The sequence below is a fragment of the Pseudorca crassidens genome, chromosome 18, assembly GCF_039906515.1.
Source record: "Pseudorca crassidens isolate mPseCra1 chromosome 18, mPseCra1.hap1, whole genome shotgun sequence".
In the NCBI taxonomy this organism is placed as follows: Eukaryota; Metazoa; Chordata; class Mammalia; order Artiodactyla; family Delphinidae; genus Pseudorca; species Pseudorca crassidens.
This window is the reverse complement of record NC_090313.1, coordinates 72,573,000-72,585,421: the sequence shown is the minus strand read 5'-3', so window position 1 is coordinate 72,585,421 and position 12,422 is coordinate 72,573,000. Positions and strand designations below refer to the sequence as shown.

Here is a 12,422-nt window from a genome sequence, read left to right as displayed (position 1 = left end):
GGATTTGGGATAAGAACCAGTCATCTAGGGAAAGCCAAGCTTCCTTGCTGAGCCTCTGTACAGCCATCACTTAGGAACTGCAAGGTGACCCTTGTCCCTCTCAGCCTTGGGGCAGTGCTGCATGGCAGTGAAGCGTGTGGGATCTGGTCCCGCCGCTGCCCCTTTCTAGCTGAGTGATCCTGAGCAAGGGCTGCAGCCGCCATGCCCTCCTCTATAAAGGCAATAACAAGAATACCCACTCCTGGAGTAATATAAAGATAGCAAATGAGATGTTCCATGTAGAGCACTCAGCACAATGTCAGATGCCTAATAAGAAAGAAAGAAACATGATTTTTCTACTCACTTCTATTACCTTAGACTCCCATGTGTCTGGAGACTGAGAACAATTTGCTTACTTTCCAATGACTTGGTTATAAAAAGACATTGTTCTCTCCCCCTCGACCTCAGCCTGCTTCCCTTCTCCCTACCTCCTCACCCGCCCACTACATACCCAGCCCTGAGCCCCTCGGGGCACTGTGATCCCTCAGAGCTCCTTAAAATAAACACTTATTAAAAAGACATTCACGCCAGATCTGAATACTGCATAAAGCAACAACCTGCGTGGAATCTGCTCCAACCCCACGCTGCGCTCTTCCGTGTTTATTCCTTTTATAGTGATATTGTCAGCCACGGGAGAAACCAAGCCCAGGGCTTCATCTCACACGGAGTTGTGTTGCTATAACTGGGTACTGTCTGCTTCAGACCTTTTATCGCACAAGATAGATACTTGTGTCGTTTCAGAGGGAGACATAACCCTCCTCAGGCTGAACAGAGCTGCCAAGTCTGGGACAAGTTTAGTCTTGCATTTTTATTTAGAAATCGCAGATAGAACTGCTCGGTGTTCATCTGTTCCTTTTGCATTCTAGAAAGCCAACAGGTATGCTGAAAAGCCACACAGCTCCAGTGAGCTACATCCATGTGTCTGCCGAGGATAACAAAATAGTTTCCATGCCCGCTGACAACACTATTAAGGTCTTTGCCCTCTTATGTTCTGATGCATTATCCAATGCGGTTTCAGACAGAGAAGGTGTTCCCTTCATGTTTTCCTTCCCGTCTGTGGCCTTTGGGGCCTCTGGATTAGCAGATACTCAAGTGTTATTTACTTTTGTGGATTCGCTTTGGAAAAGGAGAATATGTAGGCGGTGGAAGGGCAGCCTCTTCGAGAACTTTCTATACCTGGTGTTTTGTTGGGAGGAGTTAACATTATTGCATTGAAGGCCCCTGCTTGTGTTCTGTCCAGAGACTCCCTTTGTCTTTGGAGAGTGCAGGTTGGGGGATGGAGAAGGGGATCTGGGGACAGAATGGGGACATAGGGAGGCACAGTCCCTTGCCACTAGAGGTTATCACCTTATCTTGTAACACACTAGGGCGAGTGGGCCCTTTCTGAAACGTTGTCTATAAAGCTTAGAATTTAAACCTTTCTGACCCTGGCAGAGGTAGTGACATTACCACCTTCATTCTGTTTGCCTTCACACCTCTTTTTCTAGCGAGGGTCCTGTCTACCTCTAAAACTCTGTCACTCTGTTATCTTTGGAATACACTATTTTTCATATAAAAGAACAAAAACAAAAAAACCTCACTGATTTATTTCATCCATCATCTCATATGCTTTTCCAGTGAATATGACACGTTTTCATGACTCATCCACCTTCTTTTCTGGACTGTCACAGGGCCAGAGGGTGGGGATTTAGAGCAGCATGAGTCAGAGGAATGCTGGAACCTTGGGAAGGAGATCAGATTCACTGCTTTGTACAGATGCATAAAACAGCTCACTCACCACTCACATAAGAAAGGACTGATAGATGTTAAGGGCTGAATCGTGTCCCTTCAAAATTCCTATGTTGAGGTCTTAACCCCCAGTACCTTAGAATGTGACTGTACTTAGAGACAGTGCCTATAAAGAAGTACTGAAGGTTAAATGAGGTCATACTGGTGGGCCCTAATCCAATGTGACCGGTGTCCTTACAAGAAGAGGAAGTCAGGACACTTAGACTGAGAGGCAACCATGCAAAGACACAGCAAGAAGGTGGTTATCTGCAAGCCAAGGAGAGAGGCCTCTGAAGGAACCAAACTTATCCACACCTTGACTTTGGAGTTGAATATCTTGCTTCACGCTATATAAAAAGGTTAACTCCAAATGGATCACAGACCTCAATGTAATAAGAGCTACGTCTACAAAACTCTTAGAAGAAAACATAGGAGTAAATCTTCATGACTTTGGACTAGGCAATGATTTCTTAGACATGATATCAAAAGCACAGGAGACTAAAGGGGGAAAAAAAATGAGTTGGACTTTCTCAAAAATAAAAACTTGTGCTTCAAAGGACACTATTAAGAAAGTGATTAGACAACTTACAGAATGGGATAAAATATTTTCAAATCATATTTCTGATGACGGACTTGCATTTAGCATACAAAACTCAGCAATAAAAGCACAAATAGCTTCATTTTAAAATGGGCAAAGGACCTGGACAGAAGTTTCTTCAAAGAAAATATTCAAATGGCCAATAAACACAGGCCAAGATGCACAGCATCATTAGTCCCTATGAAAATGCAAACTAAAACCACAGTGAGATACCACTTCACACCCATCAGGTGGCTAAAATCAAGAGAGAGACAATAGCAAGTGTTGGCAAGGATGTAGAGAAACTGGAGCCCTCATGCGTCGCTGGTGGGAATTTAAAATGATGCAGCCACTCTGGAAAATATCTGGCAGTTCCTCAGATGTTCACCAGAGTTAACATACGAGCTAGCAATTCCACTCCTAGGTGTACACCCAAGAGAACTGAAAACATCTGTTCACACAAACACTTGCATATGAATATTCATAGCAGCATTATTCATGATAGCCAAAAAGTAGAAATAAACCAAATGTCCACGAACTGAGGAATGGATAAATGAGATCAGGTACATCCATACAACGAAATATTATTCAGCAAGAAAAAAAAAACGAAGCCCTATCACACGCTACAACACGGAAAAGCTTGAGAAGCTTCACGTGTTAAGTGAAAGCCAGTCACAAAAGGCCGTGTATTGTATGATTCCATTTATATAAAGTGTCCAGAATGGGCAGAGACGGAAGTGAGTTTAGTACTTGCCAGGGGATGGGGTGAGGTGGGAACAGGGAGTGGCTGCTAATGGGCATGGCGTTTCTTTTTGGAGGAATGAAAACTTTTTGAAATTAGATAGTGGTAAAGGTTGCACAACTCTGTGAATATGCTAAAAGCCACTGAATTGTACGCTTAAAAATACAAATTTTGTAGAATGTGGGTTAAATAGCAATAAAGCTGTCATTTTTTTTTTTTAAAGGAGAGAGGGGAGAGAGAGGGAGAGGGGAGTCAAGGATGGCACCAAGAGTTCAGGCCCCAGCCGAACACCGCAGTGAGGAAGATGGTGGGTGAGAGGAGCGTAGGGTCAGAAGCCCAGTTGTGGATGTGCTGGAGAGAGTCATCCTGAGTTGAGGGGAGATGTCAGGGCTGGAGATATAAATGTGGGAAGAATCAGCAGTTAGATGGAATTTTAAACCATGAAGTGGATGAGATCATAAAGGGAGCCAAAGTGGGCAAAGGAGAGAAAAGCCCCCAGGACTGAGCACAGGGACCCTGTGACGCTCTGGGATTTTACTGTCCGTAGGGTCCAACATGGCTCCTGTGTAGTGAACTTAGAGTCTATCTCGTGGCAATGAAGAGGTTATTTTATACACAACTAGGTGTTGCGATCACAGTCAGGGGTACAACAGGACCCAGACTCAATTCAGTTCTCCAAGAACATTTGATTAAAATGGTAAGATTTATGGACTTTAGTTTCTGATTTATTTTGAAAATCAAATTTATGCAAAGACATCCACCAAGGCCACAAAGTTGGAGATTTCACTTTTTTTTTTTTGAAATTTGCCACCATCGGATAATCACAATTCTGTATGTGAGGACATGTTTTCTATCCTATTTTCTTTTCCTAGTGCCTCTCCATTTTCTCCCAATCTAAACTCATGATTACAAGATTAGCATCTTGCCTGTGATGATTCAGGCATATTGAACTACTTCCCAAAGTGTGTTTAAAATATATTGAAATCCTATCTTGGAAATAGGGTGTGTAATTTATTTCAGAATATATTATTTCTATCAAATAAAAACTAATCAACTAGGAACTAAACAGCTAAATTTCCAGTATGCCTGATCAAATAGTCTTCGTTCTTTGATTTATTTTTTTAGCCCAAATATTTCATGTCTCTAAATCATGGGGACACACGAAACGTCTCAGGAGTCTGCTGGTTTCTGGCATTCTCTAAAGAAGAGTAAAGTGACAGATTGAGATTTCCATTTTCACTTGTTATTTTCTGTGAATTTAATATTGCACACCACAAAGAGAGCTGTTTTGTGTCAACAGGAATTAGGACAGAAAGAAAGTTATTTCTTGGAAGGAAGATAGCATGGCGTATTAGTTAAGGTAAGGCTTGCCACTGTAACAAATAAACTCTATATTTTCCATAGGTTGAAACAACAGAAGTTTATTTCTGTCTACTGAGGGGCACTTTTTCTCCCTTCAAGAACAGGGCTGTCTCCATATGGGGGTCCCACCTTACTTAGGTTCTCAGATTCCTCTTAATCCAGGTGCAATGGGTATGAGAATAGAGAAGGCATATCTGCCTCTTAAAAAAATCCCAGCCATAAATGATACATCACTTTCTCTCACATTCTATTGCTGAGTTCATGACTCTGGGTGAATGGGAAGCTGGGAAATGCCTTAGTCCAGTAGCTGCTTCCCAGTAACTTTACTGGGACAGACAGATTTGAGTTTAAATTCTGAAATTACCACAAACTGTACGACCTCGGGTGAAGTACTCAATCCTTCTGAACTAAGTTACTGAATTCTTTGAGACATTGGTTTACTCTTCTGCAATATGGGAGAAAGGGTCGTCTTGTAGATTAGTTGTGTTCATAAAAGATAATTTATGAACTGTGCTCACCACAGAGTAGTTTTACCTGGTAAGATTCTTTTTTTTTTTTTAATTTACTTTTGGCTGCGTTGGGTCTTCGTTGCTGCGCATGGGCTTCTCTAGTTACGGCGAGCCAGGTCTACTCTTCGTTGTGGTGCACAGGCTTCTCATTGCGGTGGCTTCTCTTGTTGTGGAGCACGGGCTCTAAATGCACAGGCTTCAGCAGTTGTGGCACGTGGGCTCAGTAGTTGTGGTGCACAGGCTTAGCTGCTCCTTGGCATATGGGATCTTCCCAGACCAGGGATCCAACCCATGTCCCCTGCATTGGCAGGTGGATTCTTAACCACTGTGCCACCAGGGAAGTCCCTTACCTGGTAAGATTCTTTTGAGTCAAAGGGGACAAAAATCTAACTGAAACAATTTAAGCTGAAAAGGGAGAATTTGAAGGACTCAGTGCACTATTGCTGGTTTAAAGACAGAGGAGGCAACAGGATGAGGGATGCAAGTGTGTAAGAAGCTGAGAGAGAGAGGCCAACAACCAGCAAACAGACAGGAACCCATCCCTCCAAACACAAGCAAGCGGGTTGAAGACGGCAGCACAGGAATATCCTGAACTTATGTCCTCCCACAGACACAAACCTACAACTGCAAATGGAACAGTTCCCTCAGAAAGAGATCTGAAAACTGGATGAACAGAGCCTCGTGAGAAAAGGTGAAAGGACAGCACTGAGACGCGTGGAAAAGACAGAGATACAGGCTCACCAGGGAAAACCACACCCCAGCTGCACAATTGGGAGGGACCCCAAAGAGGTGGAGCTTTTCCCTGAGGAGTGAGGGATTCGAGCTCCACATCAGGCACCCCAGCCCCCAGATCCTGCATAGGAGAGATAAGCTCCCAAATCACCCGGCTTTGAAAACCAATGGAGAATAAACCCAGGGAAACTATAGAACTGCAGGCAACAAAAACCCCGATCTTAAAAGGCTCATGCCCGGGGGGCTTCCGTGACACAGTGGTTGAGAATCTGCCTGCCAATGTGGGGGACACGGGTTTGAGCCCTGGTCCGGGAAGATCCCACATGCCGCAGAGCAACTAAGTCCGTGTGCCACAACTGCTGAGCCTGCGTGCCTAGAGCCCGTGCTCCGCAACAAGAGAAGCCACCGCAGTGAGAAGCCTGCACAACGCAATGAAGAGCAGCCCCCGATTACCACAACTAGAGAAAGCCCACGCACAGTAACTAAGAGCCAACAACGAAGACCCAATGCAGCCAAAAATAAGTAAATACATAAATAAATTTATAAAAAAAGGCTCATGCACGGACTCACCCAACCTGAAAACCAGCACAAAAACACCAGGTTGAAAAGTGTATGTGTCATAGGTGAAGGGCACCCATTTACTAATCTTCAAGTGTCTGCTGAAGAAGCAGGAGTCATTTGGGATGCTTCCTGGGGATAGAGTTACTGGCAGGAGGCATTTACGCGACCTCAGGCTTCCTTGCTAATGCCAGTGCTGGTGGGCACCATTTTGGAACTCTCCATGTGACCCGGTATCGCCAATGGGCACGTCCCACTGACAGCCCCGCCCACCCTGCATCCTGGCAGCCTCTCACAGCCAGGTGAATGACAGCCAGCCCACCAGCACTCCAAGGCAGCCACAGCCCCATGACAACAGGAGGGCACACATAGCCCACGTAGGGGACACCCCTTAAGCACCTGGCTGTAGTGGCCAGGCAGGATTGCACTTCTGAGCCCCACAGGACAGCTCCTAAATAAGACCATGCCTTCAAGACTGGGAGAGACAGCTAATTCTTAATACGTATACATATACTTAATACACAGAGAATTAGGCAAAATGAGGAGACAAAAGAATATGTTCCAATTGAAAGAACGAGACAAAACCTCAGAAAAGATGTTCAGCATCTCTAATTATTAGAGAAAGGCAAATCAAAACCACAATGAGATATCACTTCACACCTGCTGAAATGGCTATTATCAAAAGGACAAGAAATAACTAATGCTGGAGAAGATGTGGGGAAAAGGGAACCCGTGCACACTGTTGGTGGGACTGTAAACTGGTGCAGCCACTATGGAGGACGGTATAGAGACTCCTCACAACAACTAAGAATAGAACTACTATATGACACAGTTATTTCACTTCTGGGTATTTATCCAAAAATCATGAAAAAATTAATTCAAAGAGATATATGCACCCCTATGTTCACTGCAGCATTATTTACAATAACCAAGACATGGAAACAACGTAAGTGTCCATTAACTTCTTTAATGGATAAAGAAGATGACACACACACACACACACACACACACACACACACACACACACACGGAATACTACTCTGCCATAAAAAATAACAAAATCCTGCCATTTTTAATAACATGCATGGATGCAGAGGGTGTTATGCTAAGTGAAATAAGTCAGGTGGAGAAAGACAAATACCATATGATTCCACTCATATGTGGAATCTAAAAAAAAATGAAACAAAAGCAAAATAAAACAAAAGCAAACTCATAGACACAGAGAACAGATTAGTGGTTACCAGAGGGGAAGGCGGTTGGGAGGTGGGCGAAATGCAAAGGGTCAGCTGCATGGTGATGGGTGGCAATTAGGCTTGTGCTGGAGATCACTCTGTAGCGCACACAGATGTCAAGTTGTAATGCTATATACCTGAAACTTATCTAATGAAAAGGGGGGGGACATTATTGGTTACTGAAACCAGATCCTAGGACAGGTGGACTCATGGGCAGCTGAGCTCACAGATGGCACTGTGGTTCCCATGCTGTATGCCTGCACTTTGCATTTCTGCTCCTTGGTTCACACTGGTCTCATCAACACCTACTGCTGAATGGCTTTCTCCTTCCAAATGGCCAGGACCCATCCAAGCCCAGAGCCTGAACTCACATCCCAACTCTACTCTTCCTAGCAGCTCCAGCCAGAAAAACCTAAAGGAAGGACACAGACTGACCAGGCTCAGATCCTTTGTCCAGGTCTTACAGTCAGAGAAGCAGTTCTCTTCACAGAAGATAGGAGTGTGCTGGACAGACAGTAGCTACATCCGGGGTGCTTAATTTATTGTAGCTGTTTTTATTTGGGGGACGTCACTATGAAGAGCTTCTCCCTACCTTTTCCTTTCACTGACCTTGTCAGGGTCCCTCCATAGCATCCCAACTGAGATCACTCTTCCCAGGCTCCAGAATTCCCTCTGTCCTCCCCTCATCAGAACCCTCTTTCTCTCAGTAATGTTAGCTCATGAACTGAGAAGAAATTAACAAGTACATGGATTCCCATTGTGGTACAAGTGACTGATAAGAAGGATGTGTGTTACCTTTCTACCAGTAGGAAATTGTCCTAGAAGCCCCAGGGTCTGCTTATTCAGTCCTAAGGCACCAGCCTACTTGCAGTCCGTCAGCTGCAGTGGTGCTCACATCCAAGACCCCATCCCCCAAGCAGGGCAGCCACCCAGGGACACACAGGGGCACTGCCAGGCCATCATTACAGCCAGGCCTGGAGGCAGGCTCCTCACTCAAGATGCCAAAGCAGCCAGCTGAAAACCGGGAACGTCAGTCAATCAAACTTCTCTTTGTTCTACGTGATATCGCCGTGTAGGACAAACAGCCCGTTGGATTCATTTTCTTTCTTTCCTTTTTTTGGACCCAAGTATCTGAAATTCCACCTCATGGAAAAAACAGCCGCATTTCTAGCGCCAGCACTTAGGTGCCAGATACCGTCTGCCGATCCCCGCTCTGTCACTCGGGAGCCCGTGATCTTGACCAAGTGAGCCGACCCTCCTCAGCCTCCTGCTGTTTCCTCATCTGTGAAGTGGGCAGACTGTGGTCCCGAAAGTTCTAATCGTCCTCATGCCAAGTCCTGTTCTTCCTTGAAGAGGATTCACCCACACCAAGAATCTTCTGGCACTCAGTCTGAGGTTTCAGAGCTCCCAGATGTCTACTAGTGGCCCAGGCTTATGGCTGACCGTCGCAGGGCACTACAGAGAGCGAAGCCTGACCACCAACATTCGGTTAGTCGGTGCCTACTGCATGCCAGCCTCCTCCAGACATTCTACGTCCTTTCTCACACTTCCTCTTCACAAAATTTCCATAAAGGATTCCATTTTACAGATGAGGAAATGGGTTCGAAGGACTTGGGTGGCTTCACTCCAAGGGCTGTCCGTTCTGTGTGCTGACCTCCCAGACGTGGCTACGGGGACAAAGTCCAAGAGCACAGGTGGGTCCTTTGCACCTGGGTACTCATAGGAGGCATGCTGCAGGGCCCCCCCGGGACCTGGCCTGGCCTCGTCCCTGCTGTGAGGGAGAAGCGCTGCCATTCAGGCTTGAGCACTGCCATTCAGAATGGGATGATATGGTTTGTGTGTGTTGGGGGGAAGACAGACATTAATAGGGAATAAGGTCCACTCTGCAATCTCACGAAATCACACTCCCCCTACCCCAACAAGGAGACGTGGTATCAGTTTTCAGGGTTAGTGGCTACTCTTCATTGCACGTCCATTATGTTATGTGAGGTTCTGTGCTAAGGACGTTACATCAGCCCTCCCTATCCATGGGTTCTGCATCAGCACATTCAACCAACCATGGATAGAAAAAAAAATTATTTTTGATTCCAGAAGTTTCCAAAAAGCTGAAGTTGAATTTGCCACATACTGGCAACTATATACATAGCATTTAAATTGTAGTGGATGTTATAAGTAATCTGGAGATGTATATGAAAGGATGTGCATAGGTTATATGCAAATACTATGCCATTTTATATAAGGGACTGGAGCATCCGTGGATTTTGGTATTCTAGGGGTTCCTCAAACCAATCCCCCATAGATATGGAGGTACCACTGTATATATGTTTTCTCATCTAATCCTCAAAACAATGCTTTCAAGTAGATACCATTATCCCCATTTAACAGACAAGAAAATTACAGTTTTGAGCAGCTGAGTGACTTGCCCAAGGTCACAGACTCATCATTTGAACTCAAGACTACGCTCTAAACCATTCTTTAATAAAGCAATCGATGCCTCATCCTGGGTATGCGTGTCACATACTCAGTTTGGGTTTTCATTCTCTCTCTCTCTCTGTTTTTCACAAGCAAGGTCTCCCCTTGAGCCTCACCCAGTGGCTTCCCACAAAGAGCCCACAGTGTGCTGCCAGTACAACCCCACCTTCAGGCAGGTGGTCAGCTACTCGGAAGCATCTGTAAGTGTCAAATCTTGGTCTCTTTAGCAATGATGTATTTGCAGGTGTGGTCCCACTGTCTTCACCTCGGTGGGGATCAGAGTGTTCTGGGGACCTTCTGTCCCTGGAAGTAGAGAATGGGTGGTTCAGTTCTACTTTGCTGATCACCTAGTAGTGTTCGGACACTCTTATGTGAACGCCACATGGAAGAGCTCACAGATTCTGCGGGGGCTTGTGGTGTGAGTAATTTGGAAGGACCGTCTGGCCCTGTGGAAAGGTATTATTTCAAGGCGATTTTCTTGCGTGGTGTAGGATGATCAATTCAACGACCCTAATCCACTGTAACTCTAATCCAGGAAGGAGGGTTCAGAGCATGCCACGTCCACTTCCCTCTCACCGGGGCTCGTGAGGACCATGCTGGCCCCAGCCTAGAGGACCGGCACAGTGTCTAGTCCACAGGAGGGACCATAATCAGTAATCACTGCTCCTTGAATAAGGAACTAGAGCAGGGAAACACGCACATCCCATAACTCATGTTCTCCTGTCCTTGTGGTAACGGGAGGGCACATCCCAAATACACCCACGACGCTGAAAAGTTCTAAAAGCTTCTAATATTCAGTTCAGTTACTTCCTGCATCAGTGGCCTGGCTTCCAGCATCGCAAGTGAGTGTCCTGGGCCATGTGGCCGCGCCCTCTTTCATTTTTCCTGCCAGAGCCTGACACACCCTGTCTTTAGGATTTACAGCATCGGGGACATCACAGCCCAGACACGTCCTCTTCACGTGCACACTTACTTGAGCTGCACTCCCAGTGACACTCGACTGTCTTTGCATCTGTTCTTGTCTAGCTTCTGCTCCAGAAATTAGCGGTCACCCATGGTTAAATACCAAAAGAAGTAGATCAAACATTTTTTATGATGACTCAGTCTCAATTCATCTCAAAGAAGGCGGGTTCCTGCATAGTTTGGGTTCAAACTTGTAAAGAAGCATTTATCCTCCAAATTTATCAGAGTCACCTATGAGTCCAAGGAAGCCAACCTCTTCACCTACTCAGCATCCTGCACATTCCTGCCCCTGGCTCTGTGCAACCTTTTCTCATCTCCACCCCAGAATTTCCTGCTTCCTCCTCTTTTCTTTTTTCTTTTTTTTTTTTTTACATCTTTATTGGAGTATAATTGCTTTACAATGGTGTGTTAGTTTCTGCTTTATAACAAAGTGAATCAGTTATACATATACATATGTTCCCATATCTCTTCCCTCTTGCATCTCCCTCCCTCCCACTCTCCCTATCCCACCCCTCTAGGTGGTCACAAAGCACCGAGCTGATCTCCCTGTGCTATGCGGCTGCTTCCCACTAGCTATCTATTTTATGTTTGGTAGTGTATATATGTCCATGCCACTCTCTCGCTTTGTCACAGCTTACCCTTCCCCCTCCCCATTCCTCCTCTTTTCTTACATACACCTGAGCAATCCTTCAAGGTCAAACTCAAGTCCTCTCTGTGCCAGGAAACACTTGCCTTCACCGCCCTGACTCATGCAGGCACCTCCCACTTCCTGATGACTCACAGTTAGTGCCTCTCATGGCTGCTGGGGTGTGTTCTCACCTGCCCTGCTCTGTTTCACCTGTGTGAGCCTCGCCTCTGAACAATTTCTGCAGGCACTTGAGAGCAGGGATCAGAGCATCTATGTTTCCCTCTTCTTTCCTTCTTGATCTCTCAAAACCGTTCTTATTCTTTAAGGCACAACTCAGATACCAGCTCCTCTAGGAAAGCATCCTAGATCCCCTCCCACACCCAGGCAGAATGAATGGCTCCGTTAGCATCTGGGCTCCTAATTCCATGGTAACACAGTCTGTCTCCCTCAATAGCATTATTTTGATATGCACGTCTCCCCCAGCGGTGGGTGGTAGGTAGGTGTTGAATTGAGATATAAACACCCTCACAGCTATTATACTGTATTAGGCACATGCTGGTAATAAACTCTCCAATACTTACTGAATTAAATTATTGATTTGAGTGTTCGCTCACCTTGCAGATCTGTTGCTGTGTGAAATCTCTGGATCATCATCATGCCGACCGTCACAATTCATGACATCCAAACCACATTACACTTGATATTTGTGGAGGAGAGAATATAGTCCAAGATCTCGATGAAGCCTGAATTTACGAATACCACTATACCACACTGTGTTCATTCAGTTGTATAAGCAGAGTGCTAGGGACCACCGACCTTGCCTCTGAAAATCCTTGTAAAC

The 12,422-nt window shown here is 45.4% G+C and overlaps 2 long non-coding RNA genes across 5 annotated transcripts in view; one reads left to right on the top strand and one right to left on the bottom strand.

Annotated features, from left to right (window-relative positions):
• The window catches only part of LOC137211244 (uncharacterized), a 98,362-nt gene that overhangs the window by 67,825 nt on the left and 18,115 nt on the right, over positions 1–12,422 (bottom strand). For all 3 annotated transcript variants that reach the window (XR_010936971.1, XR_010936972.1, XR_010936970.1), the window contains exon 3: positions 12,196–12,421. This is a non-coding gene — a long non-coding RNA (uncharacterized lncRNA). The remainder of the gene's footprint in view (positions 1–12,195; position 12,422) is intronic.
• On the top strand, positions 8,509–12,343 carry LOC137211245 (uncharacterized). 2 transcript variants are annotated; one of them, XR_010936973.1, is made up of 3 exons: positions 8,509–9,212; positions 10,088–10,190; positions 12,203–12,343. It is a non-coding gene; the product is annotated as an uncharacterized lncRNA (long non-coding RNA). The 2 variants fall into 2 exon arrangements; XR_010936974.1 differs by having other exon boundaries at positions 10,084–10,190.